At 42.4% G+C, this 27,522-nt stretch overlaps 1 pseudogene across 1 annotated transcript; it reads right to left on the bottom strand.

Moving 5' to 3' along the window:
- LOC310824111 (cytochrome P450 3A27-like) lies at positions 1–27,384 on the bottom strand (annotated as a pseudogene). Its single transcript has 9 exons — positions 27,364–27,384; positions 6,576–6,631; positions 4,083–4,182; positions 3,836–3,949; positions 3,245–3,333; positions 2,993–3,134; positions 1,926–2,078; positions 418–637; positions 1–214 (listed from the first exon to the last, which is right to left on the bottom strand). The product of its transcript is annotated as a cytochrome P450 3A27-like (transcript).
- Positions 27,385–27,522: the final 138 nt, after the last annotated feature.

The raw sequence follows: 27,522 nt of genomic DNA, 5'->3' as shown, positions 1-27,522 counted from the left end.
TCATAGGTACAAAATTATATTTACAATCATTGTATCATTATTTTGTCTCACCTCTGTCTCTTTGCAGACGGTGAAGTTGAACCTCTGTAGAATCTCCACCATCGCCAGTTTCATCAATACCAGAGCGAATCGCATCCCGATACAGTTCCGTGGGCCCAACCCGAACGGCATGTAGGTGTATGGGTCGATGCTCTCCTTGTTCTCCTTACTGAACCTACACACGGAGAGTTCAGAGGAGGAGGGGTTAAAGAACATATCAATTAAATCACAGTAATATGATGGTTATACATGGTTGAAGAAACCTGTTTGTGTTTGGTCGTCGCATTTAGGTTTGTTTTATGGTTGTTTGTGGAACACTGTTCTTATCGTTGCTGTTGTGATTGATATTGTGGTTGTGGTTAAGATGTGGCCCATTACCTCTCTGGTTTGAACTCCTCTGGGTCTTCCCACACATCGGGGTCACGGTGCAAGGTCCAGATGGGTATCATGATGACCATACCCTTGGGGATGGTGATGCCGCAGATCTCAACAGATTTCTTGGCGACTCTTTCAAGTCGATGGGGTACAACCTGAGAGACTCGTTGATAACGCTGTCTAGATAGTCCATCTGCATCAGAGCCTCGTACTGGATAGGAGCCTGCACAGGTATATTACACTCACATGAGCACTAGTGATTGGTCGTTCACGTAGCCGTAGCCCAGAACTAATTCTTTTTCGTCGCAAATCTGAAGAGCTGTTAGTTTTTTGTGTTTTTTTGGGGGGAAATGAACACAGTACTATACTTATTCTAATCTGCATAGCCTAATTTCATGACACCCGCATACAGAACGCCATTACTTTCAATGTACATGTGTAATAGTGTCTTGCTTTTTTGTTATACATGAATTATTATTATAATTATTATAAATAATAATTCACTGAATAAAGTAAGTTTGCCGGAAATCTGCCATCGTGGAGAAATTCTGTCTGAAGTTGTCCAAACAACAACATCCTCCCTAATAATAATATATCCCCCCGAAATGAACTTGCAGTGTTGGACATTAGCTGTTGTTTTTCTGCATGTGCACACGATTGGGAGAGGCAGCCACCAGAGAAAGGTCAGTCTACTCCCCTAGAACACCCCTGGCACTCACAACATGTTTATATGCAAACCGAATGTCAGGTAGGACACTGCATTTTAAAAAGCGTGTTTTCCGAACCAAAACAGCGTTCGTAAATGAAATATTTATTCATAAGGGATTTATTATAAGGGATCTTGTTCCCTGATCGCTACCGATTAAAGATAGTCATTACAACCGTTAGGAAGCTTTTAGAAAGACCTGGACATGGACCTTTACAGAACACAGCTGTAAAGGTGCAACCTTTCCTCTCCCAGGCTGACACTGAGAGACAAATGCATGCTTGTATTACTAGCAGCCTTGATTACTGTAACACTCTCCTGTCTGGTCGACCAAAGAAAGCTCTTGGCAAATGATACAAAATGCAGCAGCACGAGTCAGATGGAGAGCACATATCACACAAGTCTCTGCACTGATTACCTGTTAGTTTTATAATTTATTTTAAGATGATTGCATTAGTTTAGAAATCACTCTATGGTCATGCACACCACTGCATGTCAGACATGCTTTTAAGGTATATACCCTGTAGATCCCTCAGGTCCTCAGGTACTGGCCTTTTAAGTATTCTGAAGATTCCAACAACACCTATCTACTTCCTGTTTCAAATGAATAATACTGGGCAGAAGTCTGCACAGGGATGCTACAGACACATTAGCACACTGCAAAATACTGTCACCTATCTAACCATCTGTAGGAGTCTGCAGTGCACAGGGGTTACACACTCATCAGTACCCTCTAAAACACTGTCACTATCATATTTCCTGTTCCACATGAATAGTACTATATAGGAGTCTGCAGAGGGGTTACCTTGTTGGGAAACACAGTGTCTATCACCTCCTGCAGCTTGGTCATGATGTGAGGGTTGGTTGCCAGATTGTAGGCCAGGAAGGACAGAGAGCTACTGGTGGTCTCATAGCCAGCAAAGATGAACATCAATGCCTGGGACAAGATCTCATGGTCACTCAATCCTATGATGATGGAGAGAGGGGGAGAATGAGAGGGAGGAGAGGGAGAGTGGGAGAAATGGGGTGGTAGGTGTGAGAAAGGGACGAAGTAGAGTATTTCCACGGTGTGTTTGTAGGTATAGGTGTTTGAGGCAGGTACTGTATGTGTGTGTTAGATGCTAGTATACAGTGTGTGTGTGTGTGTGTGTGTGTGTGTGTGTGTGTGTGTGTGTGTGTGTGTGTGTGTGTGTGTGTGTGTGTGTTTAAGGCAGGCACCTTTACTCTGCTCCTCTCCCTTTGAGTTGCTGTCTTTCTGCGAGTCTATCATCAGCTGCAGGAAATCTACCCGACTCTGGAAGCAGGCTTACGTCAGATCAAAATCACATGAGAACTACCAGATGCTACCAAATCTCTACAATTGTATTACACAATACTGGCTGAAGATCGTATATTTGATCAGTTATATTTACATACCTTCCTGGTGCTAGCCACGCGATTGGACTTGATCTTCTGAAAGACAGCGTAGAAGAAAGCTGTGACCGAGGCAGGGAATAGGGATACCTCCATGTTTGCCATAACAGGACCCATGAAGGGGAAGAATGCTGGACGGACAGGAAATGCCACGGTTACAAACAGGAACAGGAAATACCATGATACGTGACTCCAATCCTATTCAATGCACAGCCCTGTCCAGAAACAACTCCTAGGCTCTATCCCTAGACACTTCTGTATCCAATCCACTCAGATCTCCAAGTGTCCAGCATTTAGGAACTAGAGGTTGGTTCTGGACACGGCCCATGTGTTTATCAAATGAGTAGAGCGCAAACCATTGGCAGTGTGGTTTATGTCAGTCTAATCAATGAAATCAATAGCTTCATTTATTAAGCACAAAATGACTGAAAGCTATATGGGGGCAGTTGTACCGACTGTGAGGAACAGTGGGCTGAAGATGTCAAACTTGAGCATTTTCTTGATGTTGGTCACAAAGGGGTCGGAGGGGTTGTGGAGGGAGTCGATGTCGACACTGAATGAAGTACTGACGACCACATCCATACTGTATGGTCCAAAGAACCTGGAACACAACCACACAATCTCTGACCACCAGAACCACAACCACAAAATTAAAGGGGGAGTTCACTGAAATTACAAATTCACCTTATCGTCTCGGAGATAAATACTCACTCCTTTAGTTCAATGGGCTCATCGTTATCAGCCGTCTTCTTCAGATTGCTGACCAAGTTACCAGAGTGCTGCTTCATGATCCTGAGCATCTGAGTTGGGAAGGATACATGGAAAAATATCATGATTGATACGTGGATTAATATGTGCAAAACATATATTAATATCATGTTTGAAACAGGAATTATTTTAATGTTTATATAGCCTGAGAATATACATCCATACAGGATACATTATGTATATAGTCAAAGAATAAGTGACTCCAAAGATGAACTATTATTCTATACTCTGTCATCTGACCACTGAACTTATCGAAGATAAGATCAAATATACTTTATTGTCCCGGATGAAAATTTGTCTTGGATTAATTAATTAAAGTTGCTGCTTCACACAACAACAAACAACAATGAATACACACTATACACATAGTACAAATCACACACACACTCTCACACACTCTCACACACACACACACACACACACACACACACACACACACACACACACACACGCGCGTCAGAGTTGTTAGTCATTCATTTATTTGTGTTGTATAAAGGAATGAATGAAAGAAGGAGAGGAGAGATGGGACTGTACCTCTTTGATCCGCCCACTGGTGAAGGAGGGAGACAGGACACTGCGGATCCGTCTCCATGCATCATCCTCAGCGATAAACACGGCGTCATACAGAGGCCCGTTGAGATAGATATTCTAGAAAAATTATTATTATTATATACTGCAAGATTAACCGAATATTAATAATGCTATAATAACAATGATATTATCTATTTAAGGAGCCCTTATGTTTTTTTCCCCATACAACAACTTCAATTTAGCGTATTACCCTCCTGTTAGTGAAAAGGGAGTAGCATTCCTTGATGAGGATGGTTTTGATCATGGCTGTGTCCATGATACACAGGATGGGCTGACGGCCATCATAGATCCTACAGACCAGCAAAAACAAAGATAGTTAGATATACACTCACAGAGCACTTTATGAGGAACACTATACTAATACTGGGTAGGGCCTCCCTTTGCTCTCAAAACAGCCTCAATTCTTCGTGGCATTGATTCCACAAGATGTTGGAAACATTCCTTTGAGATTCTGGTCCATGATGACATGATTGCATCACTCAATTCCTGCAGATTTTTCAGGTTCACTTTCAAGATGTGAATCTCCCGTTCTACCACATCCCAAAGGTGTTCTATTGGATTCAGATCCTGGGAAGGCCACTGAAGAACACTGAACTCATTGTCATGTTCATGAAACCAGTTTAAGACAACTTTTGCTTTGTGACATGGTGCATTATCATGCTGGAAGTAGCCATTAGAAGATGGGTCAATTGTGGCCATGAAGGGATGCACATGGTCAGCAACAATACTCAAATAGGCTGTGGCATTCAAGCGGATATATACCGTAGATAGAGACAGACAGACCCATCACAGATCCTGCACTCTTAGAAAAAAAGTGCTACCTAGAAGGGTTCTTCTTCTACTCTCCCTTTGAAGAAACCTTTTGGGTTCCATGTAGAACCCTTTTCCACAGAAGGTTATACAGTACCGTGCGAAAGTAATGGGACAGTGAAGCATTTTTTCTTCTTTTTGGAGTTGAAATGAGAACGTAGAGATTCTCATCTTTTATTTGATGTTATTTGTGTACATATTGGTTTATCATTCAGAAATTACAACATTTTTATGCATAATCCCCCTATTTCAGGCTACACTAAAGTGATGGGACAATTGGCTTGACAGGTGTGTTCGTCAGGTGTGTTCCATCACATAATTTGTGCAGTCTGCTATTGGTGTCTTGTCAACATGAGGACCAAAGAGATGTTATTGAAAGTCAGGGAAGCCATTATGATGCTGAAATATCAGAAAAAAATGAAACATAGCCAAAACCTTAAACCTACCAAAATCAACAGTTTGGAACTTCATTAAAAGGAAAGAAAGCACTGGTGAGCTAAGAAATCGCAAATGGCAAGGAAGACTTCCAGTGGATAACCAAAAAATGCTCACCATAATTAAAAAAACAAACAAAAAAAAACTGCCCCATAGATTAGGAACACTCTCCAGGAGGTAGGCGTCAATGAGTCAGAGACTACCATCCGCAGAAGACTTCACCAGCAGAACTACAGAGGCTACACTGCAAGGTGAAAACCACTACTTAGCCACAAAAACAGGCTGGCCAGGTTACGGTTTGCTAAAAAGTACCTAAAAGAGCCTGCAGAGTTCTGGAAAAACATGTACCAGAGTGATGGCAAGTGTAAAGTGTGGAGAAAAAAAGGAACTGCCCAATATCCACAGCATCCCACATCATCTGTGAAATATGGGGGAGGGGGTGTTATGGCTTGGGCATGTATGGCTTCCACTGTAACTGGCTCACTTGTCTCCTTTGATGAGGATGAATTCAGAAGTGTTCAGAAACATCTTGTCAGTCCAAGTACAACTTAATTGCTTAATTGCTCCAAACTCATTGGACGGCATTTCACCATACAGCAGGACAATGACCCAAAACATACTGCCATAGCAACTAGGAAATTATTCAGGGCCAAAAAGTGAATCCTATAGAATCCTATAGAACATGCATTTAATTTGCTGAAGAGGAGGGCAAAACATCCTAAAAAAACAAACAACAATCGCTGCAATATAGGTCTGGCAGAGCATTACCAGAGAAGATACCCAGCGTCTGGTTGGGTCAATGGGTCACAGACTTTTGCACTTTTGCATACAAATACGAGTGCTTAATTTGGACATTTGCATAATGCAAAAGAAGAAAAAATGCTTGTCCCATTACTTACGCAGGGCACTGCAAATGGAACCCATAAGAGTTATTCAACCAAAGAATCCTTTTAGAACCCTTTTATTCTTTATTTTTTTAATTACATTTTTGCCCTTTCAATGACATGGAGGGAAGACACAATCACTTCCGATTTGAATTCTGACATGTCGTGGCTCCTCTTTATTCATGCAGTTTGAGACGTGCTCAGAGGCAATATAGGAGCCTCAGCCAATAAGAATCCAGGATGTTGTCAAACATTGGCAACGCACAAGTTGTGTTTGGGACCATACTACAGAATACTTAAAAGCTTAAAACTTAAATCGCTCAATAACAGATTCAAATTATTAATGTGGAAGCATGAAATTGTTGCTTGGGCAGTGTACTTGCATCAAGACAGATCATTTGTCTTGGTGTATGAGACCATTTCGTCGGTTGGATCGTCTGTGTTTGTGAAAATCGCACAGTGTCCGCCTGGTTTAAGAGTGTATACTGTAGACACTGAGAGATATATATATCCATCATAGTTAACAATAACCAGGATCAGTTTAGCAGACTCACCCCCACAGTTTCCCATATTTCTGGAAGCTCTCTGTGTCAAAATTGGTGAAACCACCCTGGGAACAAAAAACAAAACAAAAAAATAGCCAGATCATAAATGCTTGTCATAAACCTGAACTGTGGCTTAGTTTATGATGGCCCTTTTCCACTACAGACCGGCTCCCACTCCTCTCTTTTCGTTTTCGTTCAAAAGCTTTATTGCCCATTTTTCTGGGTAAAACAATTCATATTCAGCTCCCAAGGCTTTCACCACAACAACACACATCATGGATGAGTCTACAATGTTGTTGTTTATGGGCTTAATCTCTACAAACCTTCTTATATCCCATCATCGTCCCGAGGAAAGGGATGGGTTTGAGACAAGGAATGCCTAGTTTTTTTAATATTCCATATGGCCAGTATCCATACCTGGTCAGAACAAATATAAATCAACAATCTGACTTGAAACAAAAGCAAAACGATCAAGTCATAGGTATCATTGAAACTGTTAGATAACTGTAATTATCAATACTATCATTTGTATGTATTATCACAACTAACTAACTAACAAATAATATTTTTTATTAAAACTTCTTACACTACGATCAGAGTGATGAGTAAAGTTTTTACAAAACAAAACAAAACTGCATGGAGCGTACAGTACAGCAGAGCTTGGAGTACCAGACATGAACACACACATCGGAGCTGTCACAGTGGTATACCTTGGATCACACACAGACACACACACACACACACACACACACACACACACACACACACACACACACACACACACACACACACACACAAACACTGTCTCAACAGCCCCTTCCTTCACTCTCACTGTCTCTCTTTGTAGGTGGGTCAGGCTGCGTATTCAGCCTCTAAGGGGGGTATTGTTGGGATGACTCTACTAATCGCCCGAGACCTGGCACCCATGGACATCCGTGTGGTCACCATCGCACCCAGTCAGTAAACACACACACATACATACGCACTCTTTCACACACTCCCCCCCCACCCCCTTCCTCTCCATATCAGACAACCTCTCTCTCCCTCTCCTTAGGTCTGTTCTCCACTCCTCTCCTGGCGGGTTTACCTGAGAAGGTGCGTTCATTCCTGGCCCGCCAAGTGCTCTTCCCCTCGCGCCTGGGAGACCCTGCAGAGTTTGCCCACCTGGTGACATCACTGGCTGAGAACCCCATGATCAATGGAGATCAAACTGGATGGAGCTATCCGCATGCAGCCCTGAGAGAGAGTGAGTGTGTGTGTGTGTGTGTGTGTGTGTGTGTGTGTGTGTGTGTGTGTGTGTGTGTGTGTGTGTGTGTGTCTGTGTGTGATCCAAGGTATACCACTGTGACAGCTCCGATGTGTGTGTTCATGTCTGGTACTCCAAGCTCTGCTGTACTGTACGCTCCATGCAGTTTTGTTTTGTTTTGTAAACTGATCCAGTAATAAACTTCTAATGAGTTTGAGTCTCTCCTCCTCTGTGTCTGTGTAAAGTGAGGTCAGTAGGAGCTAATAGGACAAATGAAACAAGAATGAGCCTTATGAGGCAAGTGTACCTTCATTTGTCCTATTAGAAGTGAATAGAACGCCTGAACACAGGAAATGCTAAATGCTAAAGCTCTCATAACATCACACCTGCATCAGTGTGTGGCTTTATGTACATGTCATCCACAACATTTGAGTGAAGGGAAAGGGACACATTTCTTTTGGAATGGAAAGGAGTCGAGGTACAGTATCTTGGTATACACACGTTTGCTCCAGTTTTGTACCCATTGACTCTGACCCTGTTTGTGTAAGAGGCTAGGGCTGACCCATTCTGATTCAAGATGTTTGTGTAAAAAAGGTATTTATTGCATATATTGTCCACTAAAAAGCAGATGATGGTACAAGTGTAAGGGACCAAGTGCTCCAACCTCAGTCTAGCCTGAAGATCATTCCATATCTGAGGAGCACAGCAGCTAAAACGTTCTTCTCAATTCTGTAATCACTTGTAGCACATTAAATAGTAACAAGCTGCAAGTTTGATCGCCAATAAGTCGCCATAAAAGCAATGATGTGAGGTAAAATGGGAGTTTTAAAAGAACTGCTTCATATACAGATGAAATCCAATGATAAGCCCTTCTCAACGTCAAAGAATCCCAACCCACAGACAGATACAAAAGACAATGGTGGGTACAGAAAACATGCCTACAAATGAACTGCAGAGCAGAGTGATAAATCGGGTCTAGTGGTTTAAGAATTGAGGCTGTCGTGTGATTTTAAATTGTGTCACCATAATCACGAACAGGGAGGAGCGTTGCCAAGACAATCTTCCTCCTATTATCAAAGGTGAAGCAAGACATTTCTTTACAAAACAAGTACAAGTCTAACTCGCAAACTGTTGATCACTTTTTCAACATGTATTTTAAAAGTGTATCATCTATCTAAATGCCCAGGTACTTATAATGGGGAACTTGTTCAGTTTGGGTTCTTTTCAGGGTACAAATATGTTGATCATTGTAATCAATATTATGGGATATAGAGAAAAACATAACAGACCTCATGCATACCTCTTCAAATTAAGGTTTACCCAGATTGTTTCTAATCTAACCCATGTGCATACATGTGCCATGTTTTTTCTTCCTCAACTTGTAAATGTAAAAAACACAAACACCACCACTTTGTCTTTTTGTGGTGTTAGGAATACAGACCTCACAGATAAAAATGTTTTGATAAAGGTCATAAACCGAAACGTCGACACAATAAATAAGCAGAGGTAACAATCGTGTGTGCAGGAGTATTCATTTTTTACATACCTTTTCTTCCTAAACTCATCATCACTCAACATAGTTTACAGCTATGCAACTTGTAAAATACAGCATTTCAAACATGACACACAGTTTGCCTTTGAATATGACTTTAATGAAAGAGAATTGAAACGGCAAGTGTAGTTATAGTGGTAGTATGCAGGGTAGTTATTGTGGTAGTAAGTTTGGGATAGTTGTGGATTTCCAGAATTGTCTCTGTGTTGAAATATCTGAAAGAGAAAAATTGTCTTATCATTTGTATAGATAAAATCTAAATTATTTTGAGGTGATTTGAGAAGCCAAAATGATCATGCTTAGAATGCACTGTAAGCAGATAATGGAGGGCATACCTGTATTTTGTTTCCCTTTATGGAAAGCCCTCTCCATGCTCTCTCTGGCAAACTCCAGGTTCGCCGCCATTACTCTTTTCTTTTCAGTCTTCTCCTTCTCTCTCTCCATTTCTGTCTTCATCCTCTTCACGACATCTTCTGTAATCTTTGTCATCAACTCTTTCACTTCCCTCTCCCTCCTTTCCACCATATTATTTATCATCCCATCCATCTCTTCTCTCATGCGTTTAACGTCATCTTCTTTCTCCTTCAGGATTTTCTCCATCTCTTTCTCGACCACTTCTACTCTCTTCATTGCCTCCAACTCCTTTTTCACCCATTCAATATCCTTTTCTTTCTCCTGTTCATTCCTGTTTCTCTGTCTCTCCTCCTCTGCCCATTTCATCACCTCCATCCTCTCTTTCACTTGTTTCACCTCCATTTCTTTCTCCTCCAGGATTCTCTCCATCTCTTTCTCGGCCTCCTCTACTCTCTTCATCGCCTCCAACTCCTTTCTCATCCATTCAAAATCCTTTTCTTTCTCCTTCTCACTCCTGTCTCTCTCTCTCTCCTCCTCTGCCCATTTCATCACCTCCATCCTCTTTTTCATTTGTTTCACCTCCATTTCTTTCTCCTCCAGGATTCTCTCCATCTCTTCTACTGTCTTCATACCCGCCTCCATCTCCTTTCTCATCCATTCAATATCGTTTTCTTTCTCCTTCTCAATCTTCTCCATCTCCCTCTCCATCTCTGTCTTCATCCACTTCACGACATCTTCTGTAATCTTTCTCATCTCCTCTTCCACTTCACTCTCCCTCCTTTCCAACATATTCTTTATCACATCCATCTCTTCTCTCACGTGTTTAACGTCACATTCTTTCTCCTCCAAGATTCTCTCCATCTCTCTCTCCATCTCTTCGACTCTCTTCATCGCCTCCAACTCCTTTCTCATCCATTCAAAATCCTTTTCTTTCTCCTTCTCACTCCTGTTTCTCTCTCTCTCCTCCTCTGCCCATTTCATCACCTCCATCCTCTCTTTCACTTGTTTCACCTCCCTTTCTTTCTCCTCCAGGATTCTCTCCATCTCTCTCTCCATCTCTTCTTCTCTCTTCATACCCGCCTCCAACTCCTTTCTCATCCATTCAATATCCTTTTCTTTCTTCTTCTCATTCCTGTCTTTTTCTCTCTCCTCCTCTGCCCATTTCATCACCTCCATCCTCTCTTTCACTTGTTTCACCTCTATTTCTTTCTCCTCTAGGATTCTCTCCATCTCTCTGTCGACCTCTTCTACCCTTCTCTTCATCACCTCCATTGTTTCGGTCTCCTTCTCACTCATCTTTAATCTCTCTTCGCTCTTCTTTACCTCCTTCTCTCTCTCCTGCACCACCCTCTCTCTCTCCTCCACCTCCTTCTCTCTCCTCTTCATCTCATTTCTTGTTTTTTCCATCTCCCTCTGGAAAGTCTCCTCCATCTCCTTTGTCACTTTCTCCACCTCCTCCACCTCTTTCGCCTTTATTTCCAACTGGACAATCCTCTCCTCCAAATCCTTTTTGTTATTTTCCTGCGTCTTTTGAATGCGACTGAGTATTGCATTGCATTCATTCACTTTCTCAGTGTCTCTATCCAACACTTTCCTCTTCCTCTCCATATTATCTTTAAGATGGTTGACTATCTTCCTCTTCCTCTCCACCATTTCTCTGTCCTTGTCCACCATTTCTCTGTCCTTGTCCACCCTCTCTCTCTCCTCCTTCAGCCTCTCCTTCTCTGCATCGGTGTGCTCCTTCACCTTATGCAGAAGGTTTTGGGCTCCCTCCACCTCTTCCGCTCTCTCCTCCATCTCCCTCCTCCAACCCTCCTTCTCTTCCTTTCTTTCTTTAGCCACTCTGGCCCTCTCTCTCGTGTGCCTGGCCCGTCTTGATGTCCTCTGTGGGAGTGGGGTGTAGGCTGCGAAAGCTGCCGGTCCTGCTGCCTCCATCATCAGGGCAGCCTGATCCTCTTTACACTCCTGTGGACATACAGTGAACACACTACAGGTGCAGTCTCGAGAATGTCTTCCTGACGCCTTTACGCATACAGCTTTGTGATGCTTAGACAGTAATGACATAATTCATGTTTACATTTCTTTAATTTTCGACGCATTGTCGTTATTCGTGACGCATCAATGACCAATTGATTATCTGGCAATGCAATGAAAAAAGCGTGTGGAAAACAGTCGTTAATGATGTAGTGGAATTTAAATCATGGTATTTTGAAATAACATACCGTTAACCAGAGCTGTTGATTCATTCAGAGACTTTATTCACAGAGAACAAAGCCGGGTCAGGTTTGCAAAGTTGAACACACTTTTCACTTCCGTTACCTGTCTTTTTATAGACTTCACATAGGTCAACAACCTTCATTCAACAAACGTCTACTTCCTGTTTACATACACCAATAATATTCAAGAACTACATTTCGTCATCCCGGGGCTACGCCCCCTTTGGCTTGGTGCCGATCAGTCTACTGTAGAGATCAATTGATCTAGGCTGTTTTCTAAAGCCCTTTTGTCTTGGCTGTTTACAACTGTGTTTATCACCCATCCATCCTGTCCCCAGATCACCTGATCATGTTTACACAGCTGTATACCACTCTACTTCAAAGCATCCATACCCCCTAGTCAGCCCCCACCTAAGTGATCTCACCCCTCTGAGATGTTCCAGGACCATCTGGTGTCCTTGTGACCTTTTCCCCTAGGTGTGGTATTACTAAGGCTAGTATTTGTCTTTAAATTTACTATAATGACAGATTTGAGAAGCACATTTCTTCAATGGTGGCCGCATGGCATTCCTGTGCAGGTGACAATGGTCATTTTTCAAAACGACAAGGATATTTAAACACCTGATTATTTGTTTGGTATGCTCTATGGCCTCGGCTACAGACCTCATCGAAGTGACACTTAGATATCTTAGGGTGTACATATCAAGTCTTCCCAAATGGTCTAGCGGATAGGAATCTGCCTTTTAACGCAGGGCGGCCCGGGTTCGATTCCCGTCATGGTAAATGATTCTTGTAGAAAAATAAAATGAGTCACAACGTGTGCAACAGAACAGTTCGAAATCTCTTTACATTTGCATCGTCATGAACATGAGTTATATCAGGCTAGCTCATTTTTTCTTTGTTCATTTTAAGTGTAGAAACAATATTTCGTTTGTGACCATTTTTTTCTGCCGTTTTGACAAGTCTCATGACTAAAGAACACAAGGCTGTCTGCTGAAGGACGCTTGACTGTAGATTTTTGCTTCGTGTCAAAAGCACTCCCTGACGCACACTTTTTCAAAGCAGGTGAATTCATCAGATCTGTTTGAAACATTGCATTTCATCCAGTCAATACGACTGCTTAGATACTCGCAGCACAGTTGCCCCCTATAAATTGCCCATGAGCGCGGAGCTTGTCTTTGTCAATGTAACAACTTTGCTCCATCAAGGGGAGCCGCCGGTTCGACGCCCCTGTAAGCACGTGTCTCCAATTTGTAGCCCTATGGAAAATTAGGCCTAACTATTAAAAGTTCTTTGATTAATAAATAGGAACTAATAAATAGTATAAATAGAATAAGTTCATTAATAGAATACATAGGACTTAAAAAGGGTAAAACTATTACTATGTTTGATATTGAATAGAGTTTCATGGGTTAAGTTCATGTATTGAATTATTTACCTGATGTAAAATGTATTTTGTTTTCTTAAATACTGTGTTCACAATGCTGGCAATATTGTAAAGGAATTTATTTTTGATTTCTGTCAGAAAAGATTCAAATGTAAAGTTTGTGCATTTTGTTTATTTTCATGAGCCAATGAAAAAGTGAGATGAAGGTCAGGTGTCAGGTGGATGAGAAGGAGAAGTTAGATCCGGGATGGCGAAGAAAGAAAACGCATGGAATATGCTGCTGTGCTGAGTAAGGTTAATATTGTGGAAATAGGTAGCCCACTTATTTCTGTGTTTAGAACAAGGTAATAATGCGAGTGCACAACCCGTGCATCTTATAAGTTATTACGTTCGGCGTATGACCTGTTTTGGAACAATTTCTCTGCAGAGGAGTAACCGTTCCGACGGTCAACCACCTGGCTTAGCCTAGCCTACAGTGAGAGAGCTAGTTTTTCTTCGGGGGCTTATGGGCTGTGTGTTCGACCAACACGGGAGTTCAAAACGTCGATAGCCACCGGGAGAGACAGTAGCACCAAAGATTCCTGCCGTTTGAGAAAACTACCCCGGTTGCCGAGAAAGGAGCTTCGCGAGGCTGCCGGCTTAAGGAACTGGGAGTTTGGTTTTTGTCGTCTAGCTCGTGAGAGTGAAGGAGCCGCCATTTTAGGTGAGCTACAACGCACGCAAGCTACACGCGCCAGGCCTGCAACGCACTGGACTTTGGTATTGTTGTCGTAGTTATCATTGCCGGCTTTAGAATAGGTTTTATTTCTTTTCATTGAGGTTTACAGTGTTTACCATTTACATTTGGATATTTGTATGTGCATGTTAAGAGTTATTGTATTTCATTTCATGTACTCTATTTTGGGGATTTAATATAAATGAAAGAGGACTGATTTGAATAAAATAACAAAAGACAAGTAATTGGTGGGACTGTGTTAATGTGAACAGACAAAGTAAAAATACAATAATAGTTAGAGATAACATTTTATTTAAAGAATTCAGGTTAGCCACCCCTATTAATTGCCCAGACCAGCAAAGGGGCGCTACAAATTCCTTTGTTTTTGTTTCAGGCAAGCCACTGTGAGACGCCTTTACGCATACAGCTTTTCGATGCTTCGACAGTAATAACATAATTCATGTTTACATTTCTTTAATTTTCGACGCATTGTCGTTATTCGTGAGGCATCAATGACCAACTGATATTATGGCAATGCAATGAAAAAAGCGTGTGGAAAACAGTGTTAATGACAGATTCGAGAAGCACATTTCTTCAATGTTGGCCGCATGGCATTCCTGTGCAGGTGACAATGGTAATTTTTCAAAACGACAAGGATATTTAAACACATGATTATTTGTTTGCTGTGCTTTATGGCCTCAGCTACAGACCTCATCGAAATGACACTTAGATATCTTAGGGTGCACATATCACGTCTTCCCAAATGGTCTTTAGGAGATGAAGTGCTACGTGGGCGAAAGTGCAAATATAGGCCTGCCTATATAAATAGATAATAACAATTTTAAGATAAAAAGAAAATGCTGGGGACATGTAATAAATTAGTAATACGCATAGTGATAAGACAATTAGAGATAACAGGACGTAAAACCCCCATAATAAAGTGGCCATGCGTAAGTGTTGTGATATATTAACATCACAATTAATTTTAATTTTAATTAATTAATTTTAGAAAAAGGTAGACGGTAATAAGTGCTGATGTCCTACAATTCGAGAAAATCACACACTATATATACATACATATGTAAACCACACACAGAGACACAAATAAATATGAAAGTGATGAAGTATAATACATGCTGTAGTATAATAAATACAAATATATATATATATATGTATTGTTGCTGACCATGTGCATGCCTTCATGGCCACAATTTACCCATCTTCTAATGGCTACTTCCAGCATGATAATGCACCATGTCGCAAAGCAAAAGTCATCTCAAACTGGTTTCAGAAACATAACAATGAGTTCTGTGTTCTTCAGTGGCCTTCCCAGCCACCAGATCTGAATCAAATAGAACACCTTTGGGATGTGGTAGAACGGGAGATTCACAGCTTGAAAGTGCACCTGAAAAATCTACAGCAATTGCGTGATGCAATCATGTCATCATTGACCAGAATGTCAAAGAAATGTTATAAACATCTTGTGGAATCAATGCCACAAAGAATTGAGGCTGTTTTCAGAGCAAAGGGAGGCCCTACCCAGTATAGTATAGTGTTCCTAATAACGTGCTCGGTGAGTGTGTATATACAGTGGGGGAAATAAGTATTCAACAAATGTTTAATTCAACATATTTCCATTGCAGCCATTCACATGAAATTTAGATCAGACATAGGTATTAACTCAGTAAAACTACTCAGCTAAAGAAATTGTAACACTCCAATCTATAAAAAAAAAGTTCTGTGCAATTCTCCAGGGGAAGGAGAAGGACTGGAGAGGAGGGGGAGCCCAACGGGCCTGCCGAGCCAGAGAAGAGCCACTCCAACAGCAGCACGCTGTCCGACTGGCGGGACAACATCATCTTCGTCAACGAGGTCTTCCACCAGGTACAGCTGACCCTGTATCCCTTGCTGCAGTGTTGACAGGAGGCTGCTGCTGAGGTTCCTCCACTGCTGCACTGCCTCACACATCCAGCAGGGGGCAGCAGCAGAGCAGCTCAGGGCTCTGCAGCACAGGCTGGATTTCTCCTGCTCCTCCTTTGTGGACCTGTCAGCATAGGAGCAGAGGGACACAGCACAGAGCTCATCCTACAAGACTGTGAGGTGGAGGAGGCCAGACTAGACCAGCTATTCCACTTAGACACAGTCCGTCTGGCGTAAGGACAGACACACTGATCTCTGATGAGGAGGAGGGAGGAGGACTTCTCATTGTACAATGTACGCTCCCTCCTCTGTCTCCCCTCAGCTCCAGCAAAGAGAAACCTGAAAAACACTGAGGCATTTTTCAGCCCGTTTTGCTCCGAAAATCAGCTGGTTTGTGTCGATGTAAACATCAACTCAAGTTTGTTGTTATCTGGAGCGGATTGAACATTCCATAGAATGTTGCTAATGTTCTATATTGAAAGGTTGCATAGCAACACACAGTTTTGAAAATAATTCATAATAATCATAGATGACATGCATCATAAAGCCTTTTCAAAAATGCGTTACCATGTGACCTCTAGAAATAGAACATGAGCAGCATTCTATGGAATGGTTGATCCAGCGCTACGCAGCAACACACTTCTGTTGATGTTTACATTGAGGAGAACCCGCTGGTTTTCTGAGAGCTAGCATAACTAAGCCATGAGCATTAGCAACGAAAGGTACTGAGAAATGCCTCTGTGTTTTTCAGGTTTGGCTGCGGGAGTGCATGGATAGCGGACTGCCATTTCTACGACAGGTTGTTGTTCCTGTTTTCTTTTTGAGAGTACAGCGACTTCGAAGCAGGTATGTCACGTTTAATTACATTTTACAGTAGACACGTGGTAAACAAATGCATCTGTGTAATGGCATGACTGTTAGTCCGTCAGTAGCAACGGTGGTAGCATTGTTAGCTTTAGCTTTAACTAAGACTGTGAGGTGGAGGAGGCCAGACTAGACCAGCTATTCCACTTAGACACAGTCCGCCTGGCGTAAGGACAGACACACTGATCTCTGATGAGGAGGATTTCTCATTGTACAATGTATGCTCCCTCCTCTGTCTCCCCTCAGCTCCAGCAAAGCCCTCCTCCTGCAGCTCCTGTACCTGGTCCCGGTGAGAGGGGGGCGGTGAGGCGTGCTGAGTCCCTCTGCAGTGCCCTGGGTGGAGAGCTGGACCTCAGTGAGACCACAAACCAAAGTTATACATAGTTAGTATATAGCTGGTATATGATTCCAATTCTCAGAATGAGCCATGAATCAGGAAATTTGGTGTTTCACATATAAGCATTAGCAATGTTTTTTTGAATTGTTTTTTATGACTGCCATGGGAGTGGCTGTGGACAAAATCTGGGATGGCCCTATATCCAATTACATTTCTGAAGTCCCTCTCTATCAGAAGAGGTTTTATGCTCTCACCTTTAAACCCAGATGAACATGTATTTTAATCTGAACTGTCCTAGACTATTAAATATAACTTGAAATGGTGACTGACTACTGCTTGAGTTTGTTTTGTGTGAATCTGTAATGACACCAACTCTCATTACAGACCATTATTGACCAATAAGACACTTTACTGAATTTCTATTTCTATTTCCCATAGAGTGAAATAAGGCAGATTTCTTGACAGATTTCATGTTGACAGACATCAATAGCAGACTCCAAAGTCACTAGGTCTCAACTACCCAGCTGAAGCATATTGAACAACACTTATTGGATTTGTGTTCTAATGGCCTACTCTATGTTACCTAGTGATAGGTTTGGGAATTGTTATCTGGGTTTCGTTCTTCCTGGTACATCATCTAGGACTACCTTCTGACTATGTACAACACTCACACACACGCTAGATATTCTGCCTGATGGGAGGGCAGGACAGTGATGTCAGGTTTGTGTGGTCATTTGATTGTTGTTGTTGTAATGGCTTAATTACACCTTATTTGGCTCTGTTCTAACCTACCACTCTAGTCTTACACACACGTTGCTGGGGAAATGGCACAAGAAAGACGCAATCCTAGCAACGACAATTGTCAGTAGCACTAATTATTCTGTAATAATGATGCATGACATGTATTTTCAACACTTTTCAAAAATACGTCACTAATGTACACAAAAATACGTCACTGTAATGTATTGGCATTATTACAACTTTGTGTTTCCAATGTATTAATAAGGGCTTTCCCTATTGGCTGTGTAAGAGTCCTTAGCTGTTGTGCACATGCGCTGTACTCTGTCTTAAAATTGATCAGTAAACGAGCACCCACGTAATGTTCGGTCTCCGTTATTGAAACCGTGAATATATATAACTCTAAATATATTACAATTTGGCGACGAGGATGGGATATCTAATGAAAGATGATCCCAGTGACGAGAGACAACTTTGCAGCAAGTAGAACGCAATAAACGAACTTTGTAGCTCGAAAGAAAGAGGCTAGCAAACGGAAGCTAAGTAGCTAAAGGCGACTACAAGCTAGCAAGATAGCTAGTTTCCAAATCGGTGCGTTAGCTGAATACAAAGAAGGACAGGAAGATTTCGAATCTTACTTGGAAAGACTGGAACAGTGGATGATCGCAAACGAGGTGGACACTGACAAAAAGGTCAGCGTGTTTCTGTCGGTAATCGGAGCGGATGCCTACAGACTTTTAAAGAATTTAGTCAGTCCTGAAAAACCTAGCACACAAACCTACGAGGAGCTAAGCGAGTCGCTCAGTAAGCATTACAAGTCGAAACCGCTTGTCATCGCGGAACGTTTCCGTTTTCCAAAAAAAAAATCAACAAGAAGGTGAGTCTGTCTGATTACATAGTAGCTTTGAAGCAACTTTCAACTCATTGTGAGTTTGGTGCACATCTTAATGATGCACTCCGTGACCGTTTTGTTAGTGGGTTAAAAGCTGAGGCTGTGCAGAGGAAACTTTTATCGCAACCAAGACTAACATTCAAGACTAAGACTATTAAGTAATAAACAAAGTCAAAAGGCAAAAGGCCTGATTAGACAACTTGATGACGAAATGTAGTTCTTGAATGTTATTGGTGTATGTAGACAGGAATCAGAAACACGTTGAATAGAAGGCGTTAACCTGTGTGAAATCTATAAAGACAGGTGACTGAGGAGATAACGGGGTCGGCTACATGTTCTGCGGGAATAAAGTCTTTGAATGAATCAACAGCTCTGGTTAACGGTATTTTATTTTTAAGTATTATAACTTAAAGTCTACGACATTAGCATTAGCAAGGAAGGCCTGAAAAATGCCTTCGTGTTTTTCAGGATTGGCTGTGCGTGGACTGGGGCAGCCGTTTCTACGACAGGTTGTTGTTGTTGTTTTTCTTTTTTGCAGGGCTCCCGTTGGGAGGAGAGCGACTTCGAAGCGGGTATGTGACGTTTAATTACATTTTACAGTAGTAGACACAGTCAACAAATGTATCTGGGTAATGGCATGACTATTTGTCAGTTAGTAGCAATGGTAGCATTGTTAGCTTTAGCTTGAACTAGCTAGCTTGCTAGTCACCTACATGCATTTTAGACTTGTGCTGTGTTGTTTCACAACAAATATTGAGTGGTTCAGAGAGAGTCTAACTATTGTTATTGCTCATACTTATTCTTCTTTTTCTTATCATTATTATTCCAATTCTTCCGATTTTTTGGTATGCTACTCCTCCTACAGCGTTCAAGCTATTTAGACTGATCAAACTTTAAAACGTGCGGAGAGGTATTTTAAAGTCATGATATTTATTCCGATTCCGAACCCTAGCACATATTCCTGACCAATCAGCGGGTAATGCCGCCATTAGCCTTCCTTCTCCACATACCCAATAGTAATCTGCCACTGGCTCATTCTGGCTAAGATATATATCGATTAGAGGTATGCCTCCTGGTGCCCCAGGAGCCCCTAATCTCAGTACCAGTGGTCCAGAACAGTTTCTTTGCCTATCTTGTTTTATCCTGCGCCTCTCATTGGATACTTCTTCTTCTGTCTCAAACATGTTAGGGCTACTTTAGTACTACCTTACGGGTCGCATTCGTATATTGCTTGGTTATAAGCTACTTTTGGCCTAGGTTGTTCCATATTCCAAGGTACAACGGGTGCCACGTGACGTGACAGTCCCCTTTAAATTTCCCCAGGTTTGCGGTGCCATATGTTATGTTAAGTGGTTTGTCGAAGCATTCAAACTTTTGCTTCCAATCAATTGAATCCGGGGATCTCCCTCTTTTTCTCATCTATTCTCACATCTATTTTTCTGCATTGGTCTCTAAAAGTTTGATCATAAAACGGTTGGTATCTGGTGTTGCTTAAGATACCCAAACATTCGGCTGGACAATATGGTCGTTTTGATTCTTCTATGGGACAGGACTTTTTATATAACTGTACACATGCCTGGTATGTGTGTGAGTTAGGTACAACTCGTAGTTTTTTAAGTGGTGATGGACAACACATGAGGCAATCTCCTTCTGTTACTGACTGGGCTGTAAACTCTCCCCATTTATACCAATAATTTTGCTTTGCCTGTTCCCATAATGTATTTACGTTATATTCTCTGTCCCTATCTCTTTTGGTTTCAACCTGTGTTTGCTTCACTTCCTGACTCAATTCTCTAGGCAGGGCCTGTTCTATTTGGGACAGCATATAGATTAGTATTATTACTTTATATATCACTAGTCACTTCCCCAGGATCCCCCAGGCTCTACTGTCCTTCCCGTTCGGCTGGGGGCTGGATTTCCGGCCCCTGTTCAGCCTCTGTACCTGTTCCTTCATTTCCTCTGTGCTCCTGTACGATCTTACCCGTTCCTTCGTCTTCTTCTCTGGTTTGCTTTTTCTTCTTGCCTCGGGACCCTGGTGCAGTGGTTCAAGTGGTACCAGGTTAGACTCCCTCGGACTTGTATTGCAGTGGGGGTGGCTCGCACTACCTTGTACGGTCCCTCTCTCCTTGGCTCGTTCCACTTCCTCCGGAAGACTTTGATGTACACCTGGTCTCCTGGAGTTATCGGATTGGGCAGGGGTGGCTCCGGCTCCGGCTCCGGCTGCTTGTCTTTTTCCTGTGAATATGTAACTTTATGTATCTCAGTTAGTTGTTTCATGTACTGCTTTAGTTCCATCTGGAGTTGTTCCAGTGGTGGTCCTTTGTAAGGTATATATTATATCGATAATATCGATTGGCTGTTAAATACAGCCCTCTGATTGGCTTTTAATATCGAGCCTTCTGATTGGCTGTTAAATAGAGCCCCCTGATTGGCTGTTAATATCAAGCCTTCTGATTGGCTGTTAAATACAGCTCCCTGATTGGCTGTTAAATACAGCACTCTGATTGGCTGTAATATCGAGCATTCTGATTGGCTGTTAATATCAAGCCTTCTGATTGGCTGTTAAATAGAGCCCCCTGATTGGCTGTTAAATACAGCCCTCTGATTGGCTGTTAATATCGAGCCTTCTGATTGGCTGTTAAATACAGCCCTCTGATTGGCTGTAATATCGAGCCTTCTGATTGGCTGTTAAATACAGCCCTCTGATTGGCTGTTAATATCGAGCCTTCTGATTGGCTGTTAATATCGAGCCTTCTGATTGGCTGTTAATATCGAGCCTTCTGATTGGCTGTTAAATAGAGCCCCCTGATTGGCTGTTAAATACAGCCCTCTGATTGGCTGTAATATCGAGCCTTCTGATTGGCTGTTAAATACAGTATAATAGCATTATTGGCTGTTAAATAGAGCCCCCTGATTGGCTGTTAATATCGAGCCTTCTGATTGGCTGTTAAATACAGCCCTCTTATTGGCTGTTAATATCAAGCCTTCTAATTGGCTGTTAAAAAGCATTTTAAAAACATGAATGTAAATGTATATGAAAAGATGTTTTGCTATTGCTAGCTGATGATCGTTATCTCCACTCAACCGAAAATATTTTTGCCCGCCTATTGGCGCTAATTTAACGTTGTGCATGTTTTAAAAAATAAATGAATCCCAACACTGCTCTCCAACTCTGTGGTTAAGTAGATTTGATTTGATGTTTCTTTGTTTTTTTTTAATTGACTGGTAGGTAGTGGCATCCTGAGTTTAAAGACACCAGAGGGTCAGACTAATTCATCTGGTGTACTGAGTGGTCTCTGGCATGCCAACACTAATCTCTATTTTCTCCCTCTCTGCTATGTCCCCTGTCGAAAATCTGGCCCTCTCCCGACCTGCATTTCCACCTGGGAATGTCACTCAGAGCTTCAGAAGGGGGATTATTCCAATAATCCTCGGTCTCAAGGAGGCTCTTGACAATACCAAGTGGCCCGGCTGGCGCTAGACAGAACACGTAAGGCTGATACATTTTCTATTAGCTCCATTAGCAGAGCCAATCGCAGCGCCCCATTCCGTTAGTGCGCCATTACTGCCCATTAGCAGAGCCAATCGCAGCGCTCCATTCCATTTGTGCGCCATTTTGTGGGCGGGTGACGTTTGGCTAACTGTGGGCTTTTGTCACACTGCTCAGATCACACCGGTAACCTGGCTTGATATATTGATTTGATCAATGGAATTGTTTATATATATTAATACTTTCTTGTCTTATCAGTTCATAGCAACACACTTGCAGCACTTCTCGTTGTTTGTTGACGAGAGACAGACGCTAGTTCTACGTTCGCTGAAAACTTGATTGAATGATATATTGATTTGATCAATGGAAATGTTATGCTGAATTAATACTTTAATCAGTTTATAACAACACACTATGAGTTCGCTGTTAACGAGAGACGGATAAGAGCGAGTTCGAGTGCTACCTAAGGTAAGCTAGCTGTACGATTGCTGAAAATCTGTGTCAAGTCACTAAAACCAACTTGAATAACTTCCTTATATTAGTTGAATCACTAAGATAAGATCTCCGATGATGAAATATGTGTTTTGTCACTTGTTTGCTGCCGAAATGTTGAAACTGTCCGCTGTGTCTTTTCATTTTACCGTTAAGTGCAGAGAGTGATCCATTCTAGACAGATTGATTTGATTCATAACCATTTTTATTGACAATTAAGTGTATGGTGATAAAGGCTTATGATTGATGACAGGTAGACAGATTTCATTGATTATACTAGTCCCATGATAGACTTTCACAGTTAGATATATTGCTCCTAGTCCCATGACAGACTTTGACAGTTAGATTGACATTCTTCCTCTTGTTGGCCTCAGATGGCGACCAAGAAGCACAGGGCCATGGGGGACAGGACAGTGAGTGGCTGTCTCGCCTCAAGACCTCTGCCACCACTGGGGTTTGGCCCTCTGATGTAGAGGACAGGCCAGCCCCCAGTCAGAAGAGGTGGTATGCTCTCTACCAGAAGGTGAAGTTTGTCTGAGAAATACACCAACAGATTAAACAGATATAAGGTAGGTTGTATATGCCATGACATTGAGCATATTTGTCATGCTGAAAAAGGATCCCATTATCAGTGGTATCGATTGTTGTTGTATCTGTATGTCTTCAGCAGCCAGCCAATGATTGCCTCCACTCTGTGGGAGAACCAGAGGCTGCGGCCAAACTTGAAGCTCTGGTACGAGCACCGATACCAGTGCTCATTTACAACCAGGCCCCAACACCAGAGCACTTCTTCACCCACAGGCTCCTGGCGAGGATGCCCTACCATCTGTGGAAGGTCAGGGTGTGCTGCCCAATGTGTAGGAGGCAGCTCACAGGTTTTTTGTGTTTATTTCAATAAAAACATTTCTATTTTCAAATATAAATCTTTTATCTGAGTTTTATTCAATCAATTTGACACATTGCTAATAGCGAGTGATGCAGTCCATAAGAGAAAGAAACAGAGGTCTGATAATTTTATAACTGATAATTTCAGATGCATAAACAAAGTTACACACACACACAAGTAACAGACCTGTAGGCCCATAGCAGTCAAACAACAGCGAGTGTACATAAACGTCTGTTTGTTATGTCACAAGAAGCAACATATTGGCTCAAGGGATCTTGAATTTACACAAAACAACACTTTGGGAAACTTTGCCTGTTTTTATTTCTGGTGCTGGTGGGATTCGAACCAGTGACCTTCGAATCCACTCTTCCCCCTATTCAAAAAACGGAAAAGGCGTAATTTTTTCTTTTTCTTTAATCGTTTAGACTACATACTGACAAATAAACTAGTAGATAATGGAAAAGAAGCCTCAATTTCTCTCTCTCTCTTTCTTTTCCCTCTTTTTCACACCTTCTTACCCCCCCTTAACAGACAAACTTGTCTTCCCCAGCCCTGGTGCAGTTGGTAAAGCACAGGACTGTATGTTCAATAACAGTAATCCTTAGGTCGCTGGTTCAAATCCGGCTCGAAGAAGGAGCTTTTTTTTACCAAATACATTGATTTAACTGTTTTCAGGTTATACACTTTCTTTTGATACAACTTGTGTAAATACTGTGATTACATTTTCTCTTGCCACACCTCTAAAGTTCTATAGCCATTGTTCTGAGAAGCACTGTATAATTTACCATATGAACAGCGGTGATTTCGGAGGGAGTGGTGAGGGAGCACAGTAATGGGGGAACAGACATATCTTGCCGATAGGTGTGAAATGTTGAATGCCGATTGATCAGTAAGAAAGCGCTGATTGATCAGTAAGAAAGTCTCCCCATTGTTCATTCTCTCCCGCCCTCTCTCATGTAAGCACAAGCCCATCAGCCGATAGCCTTGGCGGCGCCTACCATTATGTTTAAACTGTATAAAAGGCAACCCTGATAATCGTCTCTTCAGACTTGTGCTGAACAGACCCCCGGATGTACGCTGGGCTGCTGTTACGCTCTTGTCTCTTATTTGCAAGCAATAAATACCGGACTCAGATATTGTGGCTACTCAGGACTTGTTTCTTGATTCTTACCTCCGAAGAGCTGAAGTACAGAGTGGTAAATCCTAGACTTTCACCACAATTTGGGGGCTCGTACGGGACCGTCTGCCCTGAGTTCATCGTCTCTCTGCCAAGAAGGTCAAAACTCGTATACGGACAGGATATATTCCTGGATCCGAAATCCTCCCTTTGAATGTTCGGAACGCAAAGGTTGAGAGAAAGGCGCCTGAAAGGAGAGGGACGGAGTTCTCAGGCACGGCGAGTCCATAAAGACATTGAACTCGGAAGAGGTGAGTCCACAATATTTGTGAATTAAAAATCTGTGTAGGACTAGGTGCTTGCGAAAATTCTAAGCCGGGCTATGGTCGACTTTGTAAATCCCTGGTTGGACCGGGTCGCCAGTTGAAAAGTCCTAGCCGGGCTAGGTCGACTGTTTTGTACGGTTGAAAATCATAAATCTGGGCTGAGGTCGACTGTTTGGAAATCCCTGGTTGGACCGGGTCGGCAGTTGAAAAGTCCTAGCCGGGCTAGGTCGACTGTTTCGTACGGTTAAAAATCCTAAACCGGGCTGAGGTCGACTGTTTGTAAATCCCTGGTTTGACCGAGTCGGCAGTTGAAAATCCTAACCGGGCTAGGTCGACTGTTTGTACCATGCTGCTGGTAAGATAAAGAAGTTACGGAACGGGTCGCGGAAGGTAGATTGGAAGGTTTGGGGATGGAAATCTGAGATGACAATTAGACGGTCACAACAAGAAAAAGGCAGAGCAGCTAACGATGAAAGAGGAAGGGGGAGCCAGGGACGGTAAAGCAAGTTGAATCAAGAAGGTAGACACAAAGTTGAATCAGGAAAGTAACCGCAAGTTAGGTAGGCTAGGGTCTTCTAACCAGTGTCCTATAGTTTTATTGTCTGAGCAGGTTGATGTGGATTTCGACCGCCTCTCTGTCCGCCCACCACGGTACGGCGGAGAATAACCGAGAGTAACCGCCAGTGTCGCCGACTGCAGCTGAAGGACATCATTCCTGTGGAGATGCAGAGGCTGACCAAGTATCCTCTACTGCTTGAGAGCATAGCCAAGTACACACGTACCATAGACTACTACGATTTCACAACGACTACAATTCATGTATGTTCCTGTGGTGAGGTTCTCCTACAAGCCCCCTATATGTTTTTCGCCTCACCTGCACACTTTTTAAACCTTGTCTTTTTAAAACTGCTTTCTCTTTCACCTCCCTTTTTTGCACCTCCGCCCCCTTTACCTAACACCCCCCAACCCACCCCCTCCAGCTCAAAACACTTGCTCACTTTCTGGTGTAGTGCACTTATCGGCCCACATTAACAATGAGATGATGAGTTGATGGATGACTGGTTGACGTTTGGTTGTTGTTTTTGACCCCTAGAGGAGATGGAGGAGAGGGACAAGGTGAAGAGGACAGGAGACTGCTGCAGGAAGATACTCAACTATGTTAACCAGGCCGTCAAAGAGGCAGAGAACAAACGGGTAACCAGGACCGTGTGAATAGACGCCATTGATTAGACCCAACATTGGTGGTCACATGCCGATGAGGGGTGTGCCGATCTCATATTACTTGTTTCCGTAAATTAGGACTTGATACTGGTAATCGGATAATACTTGTGATCGGACAACCAGGACTGTGATTTAAATGCTTAAAATGAAGGAGCAGGTCGTTTAGAATGCCACTGAGCTGCACAAGTTGGTCAGAATGCATATTAGCAAGCACCTGTCATTATTTTTGTGGTATGTTCAATGTTTTGGTTAGTAATATAATGATTCATGATTTACCACAGGACAACATGTGTGATTGTTCAGTGCTCATAAGTGTGTGTGTGTGTGTGTGTGTGTGTGTGTGTGTGTGTGTGTGTGTGTGTGTGTGTGTGTGTGTGTGTGTGTGTGTGTGTGTGTGTGTGTGTGTGTGCACGTTCCTATCCTTACAGGGACTAGAGGACGACCAGAGACGGTTAGACCTGTCCTTACTGAAGCAGAGTGAGAACCCCATGATCTCATAGTTCAAGGTGAGGAGGCGCTCCACTACTCTCCCATTCACTTCTAATCAGAAAGTTTCCCTTTAAGGTTCCTGTTTGATTATTTTGAATTTCTGTAAGTTATTCCCTTGCGTCTGTTATCCGTAGCCTTGTATTCTTGTTTGGCATTGTTACGTTCCCACTCCTACATGTGCGTTTCCTTGTTGTGTTTTGTGTTTCCTTCTGTTTTTCCCTTGACCTGTCACTCTACATTCAGGTGTCCGTCAGCAATTGGCCATTCGTCCCAATCAGTCATCACCATTCCTGACCAATCAGAGGGCTGTCCGTGTCATTTAAAAGCTCCGCTGGCCTTCCCCTCGGGAGTCGACCCAGTTGTACCGTAGCTTATGTTTGCTGTCGATTCGCTGTTGCTTAGTTGTTCGAAACCTCCGACGTACTTATTTACATTTAGTTTTCTTTTGGTATACTTGCGTCATTGTTTACGTATAGTTTTTTTCTCAATATTTGTCTGTCTGTTAAATGTACGCCATAGGGGTAAGGTGAATAGGTAAGAGACCCATGGGTTTACATTTCCAACACGTCGGCTCATCTCTGTTCCAATTCACCAGGTTAGGAGTGGGTGCCGCCCCATGTATGTTCTAGTCTAGTGTAGCATAGCACTTTAGCATAGCCCTGGTAGTATAGATTACTATTGCACTAGTTTAGGACATCACCTTTGTTTATGATT

This window comes from Argentina silus (assembly GCF_951799395.1).
Source record: "Argentina silus genome assembly, chromosome: Y".
Lineage (NCBI taxonomy): Eukaryota > Metazoa > Chordata > Actinopteri > Argentiniformes > Argentinidae > Argentina > Argentina silus.
This window is presented reverse-complemented; position numbering and strand designations above follow the sequence as displayed.